At 35.2% G+C, this 12,617-nt stretch overlaps 1 protein-coding gene across 2 annotated transcripts in view; it reads right to left on the reverse strand.

Annotated features, from left to right (window-relative positions):
• The window catches only part of GUCY1A2 (guanylate cyclase 1 soluble subunit alpha 2), a 430,852-nt gene that overhangs the window by 97,609 nt on the left and 320,626 nt on the right, over positions 1-12,617 (reverse strand). The window lies entirely within an intron of this gene.

The following is a 12,617-nucleotide window of genomic DNA, read 5'->3' on the forward strand; positions in this document are numbered from 1 at the left end:
TTTATTGTTGCCATTACACAGTACAAAATTTGAGCTTTGTAATTTCAGATTTTGTAGATTTTTCAAATCCTTGTTGTTTTCCTAACCTATTTGTATAAAAGGCATTGCCAAATGAATAGCTAAGATAATTTTTCGTTTCTGTGGACTGGAGGTGTAACTTTTTAAATGATCAACTTTGCCAGGAAACTGAGAGGTATATTTTAAAAGGTCTTACTTTTGTAATAGAGACCACATCTTAGCTGAGAAAAGTGAAGGGAAAAGATATATAGTGATGTGAAAACTACTCTGTAGAAGTCAGTAAAATTTAATCAGAGACCATTTTTTGCAATGACACAAGTCAGCCTACTACTGTAAAATCAGTAGGGAAAAAAATGACTCCTTCAATGACAAAATATCTCTTTTTATAAATTTAGAAAATGTCATACCTGCCAGAGTTGTCACAATTAATTATGGCAAACTAGGAAGATTGAAAATATCTTGATAGTTTCTCACAACTATTCTCCTTCTGAATAATTTCTTCTCTACATGTTCTTCAAGATCCAGCTTTTGTGAGCTCTTTTTTTGAACCCTTCTCTCAAAACATTTAGTCCTTCCTTCCTCAGTTACCACTGTACTCTATTTATTGTTCAACTAATTTATAAATCACATTGCACTTTAATTTTTTTTTATAAACCTTCCTCCTATTCTAGATTGTAATCTTCTTGTGTCCATGTAAATCTTTAATCCTCAGAAGTAACCTTTCTGGATTGAATGGAATACATAACTACAGTTTATTTTCTACATCTGCATAACCAAGCATATTACTGTAAAATGATTTTTAAAAAATTTTATTTTATTTATTTTTTTATACAGCAGGTTATTATTAGTCATCAATTTTATACATATCAGTATATACATGTCAATCCCAATTGCCCAATTCAGCACCCCCTGCCCCCCACGGCTATCCCCCCTTGGTGTCCATACGTTTGTTCTCTACATCTGTGTCTCAATTACTGCCCTGTAAACTGGTTAATCTGTACCATTTTTCTAGGTTCCACATATATGCCTTAATATACGATATTTATTTTTCTCTTTCTGGCTTACTTCACTCTGTATGACAGTCTCTAGATCCATCCACGTCTTAACAAATGACCCAATTTCATTTCTTTTTATGGCTGAGTAATATTTCATTGTATATGTGTACCACATCTTCTTTATCCATTCATCTTTCGATGGGCATTTAGGTTTCTTCCATGACCTAGCAGTTGTAAATAGTGCTGCAATGAACATTGGGGTGCATGTGTCTTTTTGACTTATGGTTTTCTCTGGGTATATGCCCAGTAGTGGGATTGCTGGATCATGTGGTAATTGTATTTTTAGTCTTTTAAAGAACTTCCATACTGTTCTCCATAGTGGCTGTAACAATTTACATTCCCACCAACAGTGCAAGAGGGTTCTCTTTTCTCTGCACCCTCTCCAGCATTTGTTGCTTGTAGATTTTCTGATGATGCCCATTCTCACTGGTTTGAGGTGATATCTCATTGTAGCTTTGATTTACATTTCTCTAATAATTAGTGATGTTGAGCAGCTCTTCATATGCTTCTTGGCCATCTATATGTCTTCTCTGGAGAAATGTCTATTTAGGTCTTCTGCCCATTTTTTGATTGGGTTGAGCTGCATGAGTTGTTTATATATTTTGGAGATTAATCCTCTGTCCGTTGATTTGTTTGCAAATATTTTCTCTCATTCTGAGGGTTGTATTTTCATCTTGTTTATGGTTTCATTTGCTGTGCAAAAGCTTTTAAGTTTCATTAGGTCCCATTTGTTTACTTTTGTTTTTATTTCCATTACTCTAGGAGGTGGATCAAAAAAGATCTTGCTGTTATTTATGTCACAGAGTGCTCTTCATATGTTTTCCTCTAAGAGTTTTATAGTGTCTGGTCTTACATTTAGGTCTCTAATCCATTTTGAGTTTATTTTTGTGTATGGTGTTAGGGAGTGTTCTAATTTCACTCTTTTACATGTAGCTTTCCAGTTTTCCCAGCACCACTTATTGAAGAGACTGTCTTTTCTCCATTGTATATCCTTGTCTCCTTTGTCATAGGTTAGTTGACCATTGGTGCATGGGTTTATCTCTGGGCTTTCTGTCTTGTTCTATTGATCTTTGTTTCTGTTTTTGTGCCAGTACCATATTGTCTTGATTACTGTAGCTTTGTAGTATAGTCTGAAGTCAGGGAGTCTGATTGCTCCAGCTTCGCTTTTTTCCCTCAAGATTGCTTTGGCTATTCGCAGTCTTTTGTGTCTCCATACAAATTTTAAGATTTTTTGTTCTAGTCCCATAAAAATGCCACTGCATTGAATTGTATTGCAAATTCAGGGATTGCATTGAATCTGTAGATTGCTTTGGGTAGTATGGTCATTTTCACAATATTGATTCTTCCAATCCAAGAACATGGTATATCTCTCCATCTGTTCATATCATCTTTAATTTCTTTCAATAGTATCTTATAGTTTTCTGCATACAGGTCTTTTGTCTCCCTAGGTAGGTTTATTCCTAGGTACTTTATTCTTTTTGTTGAAATGGTAAATGGGAGTGTTTCCTTAATTTATCTTTCAGATTGTAAAATGACTTTTTTGTAAAAGTCACTTCTTAAATGGCTAAACAACTTTCTTTAATTAAGATTACATATTTTTATAGTCACATTCTTCAATTTTATGTAGATAAAATTAGCTTCATGGGGCACTTACTCATCTTTATTGAACTTTTTCACTATGATGAAACAGAATGTTTAATAAATGTTTAATCTATTATAATTAAATATCAAATATTATAATTACCTTTCCATACTGCCAACAATATACTTAGGCAATGATGATGTTGATAATAATGATGATGAAGCATTTCCTTGAAGGAAAACCAAAATATGTTATCCCTAACAATGAAATACTTAATGGGAATAAACAGTGAAAAAACAATATTGGGAGCAGGAAATTCTTTAAGCTCTGTATTTAGAATTGACAACTTGTCTCACTAGAGAAAGTAAGAAATGAGAGACAATTGGATTATTTGTGAACAAGGCAAATGGATAGAGAAATAATCTTTAACCAAACCTAAATGATAAGGAAGTCTGAGATCGGATAAAAAGATAGTGGAAAAAAGACTGGAAGAAAATATGGACTAGATTTTTTAATATTAATATCCTTACTTTCCCTGACTCTGCTACAAAATCATGTGTAGAAATTTGGTCCCTGAGAGAAAAATAACATAGAAATGGAAAATTCAGATTTGGAAAAGTCACAGACTAAAATTACAGTCTAAGATTATTTGCTACACTTTCTTTTAACACTGTAATGCTGTCTGAAATACATATCTTCCAGCAAAGTAATTTATAGGCTACCAAACATATTTGTGATCAAGCTTGTCAAAAGGACTTATTTTCTAAATCAGTGTTTTTTAAACTGCTGGTCATAATCTTTCAGTGACTTGTAAGGTTTAGAATTACTATATTATTTTTCTGTTTTAATTTTGTGTACATTACCTATAAACATAAATGTGTGCTCTGTGTCAAATGCATAAATGAATTGTTAAACAAATTGAAAGCTATCATGTTAAGGAACATGAGTCAGTTGACTATGTTTATTGGAAACTTTTCAATGCCCTTAGGCAAGATTAACTCAAGGTATAAATGAACTAAATGAATGCCTATAACGTTGACTGAGGGATATAAGCAATATTTTCTGAGGAAGTTAACTCCTTAAACAGTGGCCAAGGCACCATTCTCTTTCTTTTCTTTCTTTCTTTTCTTTCTTTCTTTCTCTTTCTTTTCTTTCTCTTTCTTTTCTTTCTTTCTTTCCAAGGCACCTTACCTTAAAGTCTCATCATTAGTACTTTTTTCCAGTTTTATTGAGATATGATTGACACATTGTGTAAGTTTAATGTGTACAATATGTTGATTTGATATATTTATAAATACAAAATTATTACCACCGTAATATTAGCTACCACCTCCAATCCCATCATATAGTTACAATTTCTTTTATTGTGATAAGAACATTTAAGATCCACAATACGCCCTTGGTATTCATGGATCAATCAACCATGGATGAAAAATATTTGGAAAAAAATTTCAAAAAGTTAAACTTGAATTTGCTGTGTGCCAGCCAAATTTTAAATAGCATATACATTGTATTAGGTAATATAAGTAATCTGGAGATGATTTAAAGTATATAAGAGGACATGCATAGGTTATATGCAAATAATACGTCATTTTAATAAGGAACTTGAACATCCACGGATTTTGTATTTAAAGTGGGTCCTGGAACCACTCCCTTGCAGGTAGCCAGGAATGACAGTACTCTCTTAAGAACATTTAAGTATATGATATAGTATTATTACCTAAATCCACCATGCTATACATTAGATCCCCAACATTAATTTTATAACTGGAAATCTCTACCCTTTGTGCAATACCTCCCAATTTCCATTAATGCTTCTTTAAGACTATAAAAAGTCTGCTTCAGGATCATTTTAAAGTAATATTTTTTATTAAAATAAGATGAATTTTAAATCCAGTTTATGATATTAACTGTTTAGTAAGCTGAACCACAGAAAGACTGGCTTTGAGGGAATAAGAGATACAGAACATACATACCATGTCTCCCTAATGAGGGCGCCAAGTAGCTGAATGATGGGGGGACTAACAATGGGCACTAACTGGGAAAGGAGGAGGAGCTTGGACAGGGAACCTGGTCCCTAACAGCCAGAAAAAAGGAGTAAAGATGTTGGGCCAGGAGAAGGAAGAATCTTGGCAATGGGATGCCCAAACTTGAATACTGGAGGAAATAAGGGAATATCTCTTAGAAATATCATCAGTCCTCTCCTGAGAATGCATTCACCAACTTCTCCTAGAGGAGTATTCCTCTAACTCCCAGAGACTGAAATGTTTGGCTACAAGTAGCCTGTAGACTATAACTGTTCAGCCAACTGAATGATTATGTGCAAGAATAGATAACAATATATTAATCTCCCTTCACTTTATGTGCTCTAGAAAAATAAATCTGAGTTCCCTTTTTATCTGTAAAACAACAACAAAAAAGGACCAATATCAGTTAATTGTAACCAATATTGTATAGTGCTTTTCTAATGTGCTTTTTAATTAACCATCTTCTGAAAGAACATAAAGCAGTTATATTATTACCCCCAGAGAAAACTCAGAGGTGTTATGACCCACAGAAGTTCACAAACCTAGCAGTTATTTGGGCAATAACTAAAATCAGAGTCTTTGCACTCCAAATTCTTTACCCTTTGATTACACTTACCTGCTTTTCCATTTGAGAGAGAACAAAAGGACCCCAAATTAAAGATACACTCTACTTACCTCATGGTTCTGCCCTTGGCCTGCTATGACTTTAGAACATACTAAGAATGTACTATAAACCTAAGAATATTTTTCTGTCCTTCATTTATTCATTCTCTTTCACAATTGGTTGAAAACTACTGTATTTCATAGAATCTAAGACTCCATAAATTATAAAATGCATGGTTCATTTTATGTACCATTAAAAAGGGAAAAAAACATAAGCACTTGAACCATAACATAATGCTTTCATATCTCTTAGAATTCCCTTTAACAATTACTAAAATATTTCTTTTAGACTTATTTAGATACATATTTTTATCATATTTACTCTGTGCACCAATAAAAAGAGAAATATGAGCAAAATAATTTGAATTTATTCTAAAAGTTCCTAATTTCCAGACTTTAAGCCTTCTGAGTCACTTTTCAAGTTGGTTATTGTTGTCCATATGTTCCCACCTACGTTATCCTCTGTGACTTCTTAAGGGGTTTCACTTCAACAAGCTTTGATGTTGAAACTTCTGGATTTTACCAGAAGATGAGCAAAAGAATGTTTGCAATCACTAGGACTCATAGTTTTTATTTAAATAATCCTTAAATGGTTTGTAGATTAAACATCTAAGGCTGCATTTGTATATGCATGCCACCAGAAATAATAACAACTTTACATATGCCCAGACAATAACAACTCCCTCAGCCTGACTGACCTTTGTATAACACCATTAACTGTAAGACATAATATAGGTTCACTAATGTTAAATAGGAGGGTAAAATGCATGTTTTAGAATTGATTAAATAAAATATTCTCCTTGTATTGTCTTTTTACTTTCCCTTTAAAAATAATAGGTGAGAGATTTGGATTGGTTTAACCAGTTAGCACAATTCCTTCCAGAGAATCAGCCAAGATAAGATAAATATTCAAAATTAGTTAACCAGAGTGGTCAAATATAATAGCTAACATTTATTAAACACTACAAGGTGTCAGACACTATGTTTAATATTATTTCCAATTCTTATAACTTTGCATGAAAGATTTTGTTATACATTTTACAGATCAGAAAACTGAAACTCAGAGAGATTAAGAAATTTGTCCACAACCAAAAGGCATCACATGCCAGAGCCTTAATTCAACCCCCTGCAAGATATTTCACTGTTTCATTTATAGCCCTCACTTCTCTCTTAATTTCCTTATGTGCTATTTTTTATCGATACAATATTTCTTTTGGAAACTGATCCTCCTTCCCCTCCCCTAAATTCCTTCACTTCTTTCTCCCTCTTTTTATTTTGTTCAGTTTTCCTCACTCATCAAATACTTTATGGTGAACAATAAGATATTCTAATTCTCAGGAGACAAGCTATTAGGAATTCTATTCTTCTTTGTCCATTTCCCTTTTGGAGTTACCTCAGGTGTCAGGTGAGTTACATCTTACGTTTCCATTTCAGTAGCAACACCAAAGGTTAGCTCCTCAGAGTTCCTTATCAGCATAACTGAAGTAGCAATCTCTCTATCTGTCATAAACCAGCATTATGTCTACAACCTCACTGAGAGGGGCTTTCCTTGCTGAAAGTAGGCATGGAAGTAGAAACAGATGCTGTTAAGGAGAATTGGTGAGGGGATGAAATATTTTCTTGATAGATTTTAAGTTTCTATCATTAGCCATAGGGAAGTGATACACTTTCTTGTTGCCAGGTCTTTACTTATGTTGTTTTCTCTACGTGAAATGTTAATATTACTGTCCTCCTATTATGGTCCAAATTTACTTCTTTCATGGATCCTTCCTCAGATGCTCTGTCAAAAACGATAACTCAGTGTTCTCTTTACACCCTTCTGTGGATTTTATCATCATATTATGATATTATAATTACCTTCCTCTGTAGTTGCATATCCTCAGAGAGGAAAGCATGTCTTCTTTAACTTTAGGGTCCTTTATTGAAGTGCTGCCTAACAGACATATAATATAGCCACAAATGTGAGCCACATGTAAAATTTAAAATTTCTAGTAGCCATATTAAAAATAAGAAGAAACAGGTGAAAATAATTTAATTATATATTACATTTAACGTACTATATCCAAAATATTGTTATCTCAAGCTGTAATCAAATGTAAAATTATTGAGTTTTTAAAAAATTTATTTTTTATACAGCAAGTTCTTATTAATCATCAGTTTTATACACATCAGTGTATACATGTCAATCCCAATTGCCCAATTCATCACACCATCATCCCCCCCCCAAAGGCTTTCCCCCCTTGGTGCCTATACGTTTGTTCTCTACAACTGTGTCTTAATTTCTGCCCTGAAAACCAGTTCATCTGTACCATTTTTCTAGGTTCCACATATATGCCTTAATATATGATATTTGTTTTCCTCTTTCTGCCTTACTTCACTCTGTATGACAGTCTCTAGATCCATCCACGTCTCTACAAATGACCCAGTTTCGTTCCCTTTTATGGCTGAGTAATATTCCATTGTATATATGTACCACATCTTCTTTATTCATTCATCTTTCGATGGGCATTTAGGTTTCTTCCATGACCTAGCAGTTGTAAATAGTGCTGCAATGAACATTGGGGTGCACGTGTCTTTTGCAATTGTGGTTTTCTCTGGGTATATGCCCAGTAGTGGGATTGCTCGATCATATGGTAATTCTATTTTTAGTTTTTTAAGGAAACTCCATACAGTTCTCCGTAGTGGCTGTATCAGTTTACATTCCCACCAACAGTGCAAGAGTGTTCCCTTTTCTCCACACCCTCTCCAGCATTGGTTGTTTGTAGATTTTCTGTTGAAGCCCATTCTAAATGGTGTGAGGTGATATCTCATTGTAGTTTTGATTTGCATTTCTCTAATAATTAGTGATGTTGAGCAACTTTTCATGTGCTTCTTGGCCATCTGTATGTCTTCTTTGGAGAAATGTCTATTTAGGTTTTCTGCCCATTTTTGGATTGGGGTGCTGGTTTTTTAAAATATTGAGCTGCATGAACTGTTTATATATTTTGGAGATTAATCCTCTGTCCGTTGATTTGTTTGCAAATATTTTCTCTCATTCTGAGGGTTGTCTTCCATCTTGTTTATGGTTTCCTTTGCTGTGCAAAAGCTTTTAAGTTTTGTTAGATCCCATTTGTTTATTTTTGTTTTTATTTCCATTACTCTAGGAGGTGGATCAAAATGATCTTGCTGTGATTTATGCCAGAGTGTTCTTCCTATGTTTTCCTCTAAGAGTTTTATAGTGCCCGGTCTTACATTTAGATCTCTAATCCATTTTGAGTTTCTTTTTGTGTGTGGTGTTAGGGACTGTTCTAATTTCATTCTTTTATGTGTAGCCGTGCAGTTTTCCCAGCACCACTTATTGAAGAGACTGCCTGTTCTCCCTTGTATATGCTTGCCTCCTTTGTCACAGATTAGTTGACCATTGGTGAGTGTGTTTACCTCTGGGCTTTCTATCTTGCGCCATTGATCTATGTTTCTGTTTTTTGTGCCAGTACCATATTGTCTTCATTACTGTAGTTTTGTTGTATAGTCTGAAGTCAGGAAGTCTGATTCCTCCAGCTCCATTTTTTCCCTCAAGACTGCTTTGGCTATTTGCTGTCTTTTGGGTCTCCACACAAATTTTAAGATTTTTTGTTCTAGCTCTGTAAAAAATGCCATTGGAAATTTGATAGGGATTGCATTGAATCTGTAGATTGCTTTGGGTAGTATAGTCATGTTCACAATATTGATTCTTCCAATCCAAGAACATGGTATATCTCTCCACCTGTTTGTATCATCTTTAATTTTTTTCATCAGTGTCATAGTTTTCTGCATACAGGTCTTTTGTCTTCCTATGTAGGTTTATTCCTAGGTATTTTATTCTTTGTGTTGCAGTGGTAAATGGGAGTGTTTCCTTAATTTCTCTTTCAGATTTTTGTTCATTAGTGTATAGGAATGCAAGAGATTTCTGTGCATTAATTTTGTATCCTGCAAGTTTACCAAATTCATTGATTAGCTCTAGTAGTTTTCTGGTGGTATCTTTAGGATTCTGTTACATATAGTATCATGTCATCTGCAAAGAGTGACAGTTTTCTTTCTTCTTTTCCAATTTGTATTCTTTTATTTCTTTTTCTTCTTTGATTGTTGTGGCTAGGACTTCCAAAACTATGTTGAATAATAGTGGTGAGAGTGGACTTCCTTGTCTCATTCCTGTTCTTAGAGGAAATGTTTTCAGTTTTTCACCATTGAGAATGATGCTTGCTGTGGGTTTGTCATATACAGCCTTTATTATGTTGAGGTAGGTTCCCTCTATGCCCCCTTTCTGGAGAGTTTTTATTCATTAATCGGTGTTGAATTTTGTCAAAAGCTTTTTCTGCATCTATTGAGATGATCATATGGTTTTTATCCTTCAGTTTGCTAATATGGTGTATCACATTGATTGATTTGCATATATTGAAAAATCCTTGCATCCCTGGGTAAATCCCATGTGATCATGGTGTATGATCCTTTTAATGTGCTGTTGGATTCTGTTTGCTAGTGTTTCGTTCAGGATTTTTGCATCTATATTCATCAGTGATATTGGTCTGAAATTTTCTTTTTTTGTAGTCTCTTTGTCTGGTTTTGGTATCAGGGTGATGGTGGCCTCATAGACTGAGTTTGGGAGTGTCCCTGCCTCCGCAATTTTTTGGAAGAGTTTGAGAAGAATGGGTGTGAGCTCTTCTCTAAATGTTTGATAGAATTTACCTGTGAAACCATCTGGCCCTGGATATTTGTTTGTTGGAAGATTTTTTTTTTTTTTTTTTTTTTGCAGTACATGGGCCTCTCACTGTTGTGGCCTCTCCCGTTGCAGAGCACTGGCTCTGGATGCTCAGGCCATGGCTCACGGGCCTAGCCACTCCGCGGTATGTGGGATCTTCCTGGACTGGGGCATGAACCTGTGTCCCCTGCATCAGCAGGCAGACTCTCAACCACTGCCCCACCAGGGAAGCCCTTGTTGGAAGATTTTTAATCACAGTTTCAACTTAATTACTTGTGATTGGTCTGTTCATATTTTCTATTTCTTCTTGGTTCAGTCTTGGAAGGTTATACCTTTCTAAGAATTTGTCCATTTCTTCCAGGTTGTCCATTTTATTGGCATAGAGTTGCTGGTAGTAGTCTCTTCTGATGCTTTCTATTTCAGCAGTGTCTGTTGTAACTTCTCCTTTTTTATTTCTAATTTAATTGATTTGAGTCCTCTCCATCATTTTCTTTTTTTTTTTTCGGTACGCGGGCCTCTCACTGCTGCGGCCTCTCCCGTTGCGGAGCACAGGCTCCGGACGCGCAGGCCCAGCGACCATGGCTCACGGGCCCAGCCGCTCCGCGGCATGTGGGATCTTTGCGGACCAGGGCACGAACCCGCGTCCCCTGCATCGGCAGGCGGATTCTCAACCACTGTGCCACCAGGGAAGCCCTCCATCATTTTCTTGATAAGTCTGGCTAATGGTTTATCAATTTTGTTTATCTTCTCAAAGAACCAGCTTTTAGTTTTATTGATCTTTGCTATTGGTTTCTTTGTTTCTATTTCATTTATTTATGTTCTGATCTTCATGATTTCTTTCCTTCTGCTAACTTTTTGTTTTATTTGTTCCTCTTTCTCTAGTTCCTTTAGGTGTAAGGTTAGATTGTTTACTTGAGATTTTTCTTGTTCCTTGAGGTAGGCTTATATAGCTATAAACTTCCCTCTTAGAACTGCTTTTGCTGGATCCCATAGGTTTTGGACTGTCGTGTTTTCATTGTCATTTGTCTCTAGGCATTTTCTGATTTCCTCTTTGATTTCTTCAGTGATCTCTTGGTTATTTAGTAACGTAGTGTTCAGCCTCCATGTTTTTGTGTTTTTTACATTTTTCCCCTGTAATTCATTTCTAATCTCATAGCATTGAGGATAGAAAAGATGTTGATATGATTTCAATTTTCTTAAATTTACTGAGGCTTGATTTGTGACCCAAGATGTAATCTCTCCTGGAGAATGTTCCGGGTACACTTGAGAAGAAAGTGTAATCTACTGTGTTTGGATGGAATGTCCTATAAATATCAATTAAACGTATCTGATCTATTGTGTCATTTAAAGCTTCTGTTTCCTTATTTATTTTCATTTTTGATGATCTGTCCATTGGTGTAAGTGGGGTGTTAAAGTCCCCCACTATTATTGTGTTACCATCTATTTCCTCTTTTATAGCTGTTAGCAGTTACCTTATATATTGAGGTGCTCCTCTGTTGGGTGTATATATATTTATAATTGTTATATCTTCTTCTTGGATTGTTCCCTTGATCATTATGCAGTGTCCTTCCTTGCCTCTTGTAACATTATTTATTTTAAAGTCTATTTTATCTGATATGAGTATAGCTACTCCAGCTTTCTTTTGATTTCCATTTGCATGGAATATCTTTTTCCATCCCCTCACTTTCAGTCTGTATGTGTCCCTAGGTCTGAAGTGGGTCTCTTGTAGACAGCATATATATGGGTCTTGTTTTTGTATCCATTCAGCAAGCCTGTGTCTTTTGGTTGGAGCATTTAATTCATTCACATTTAAGATAATTATAGATATGTATGTTCTTATGACTATTTTCTTAATTATTTTGGGTTTGTTTTTGTAGGTCCTTTTCTTCTCTTGTGTTTTCCACTTAGAGAAGTTCCTTTAGGATTTTTTGTACACCTGGTTTCGTGGTGCTGAATTCTCTTAACTTTTGCTTGTCTGTAAAGCTTTTTCTTTCTCCATCGAATCTGAATGATATCCTTGCTGGGTAGAGTAATCTTGGTTGTAGGTTCCCTTTCATCCCTTTCTTCCCTTTCATCTCTTTATATCATGCCACTCTCTTCTGGCTTGTAGAGTTTCTGCTGAGAAATCAGCTCTTAACCTATGGGAGTTCCCTTGTATGTTGTTGTTCTTCCTTTGCTGCTTTCAATAATTTTTCTTTGTCTTTAATTTCTGCCAATTTTATTACTATGTGTCTCGGTGTGTTTCTCCTTGGGTTTATCCTGTATGGGACTCGCTGCACTTCCTGGACTTGGGTGGCTATTTCCTTACCCATGTTAGGAAAGTTTTCAACTCTAATCTCTGCAAATATTTTCTTTGGTCCTTTCTCTCTCTCTTCGCCTTCTGGGACCCCTATAGTGTGAATGTTGTTGCGTTTAATGTTGTCCCAGAGGTCTCTTAGGCTTTCTTCATTTCTTTTCATTGTTTTTTCTTTATTCTGTTCTGCAGCAGTGAATTCCACCATTCTGTCTTCTAGGTCACTTATCCGTTCTTCTGCCTCAGTTATTGTGCTATTGATTCT

This window comes from Delphinus delphis, chromosome 8 (assembly GCF_949987515.2).
Source record: "Delphinus delphis chromosome 8, mDelDel1.2, whole genome shotgun sequence".
Lineage (NCBI taxonomy): Eukaryota > Metazoa > Chordata > Mammalia > Artiodactyla > Delphinidae > Delphinus > Delphinus delphis.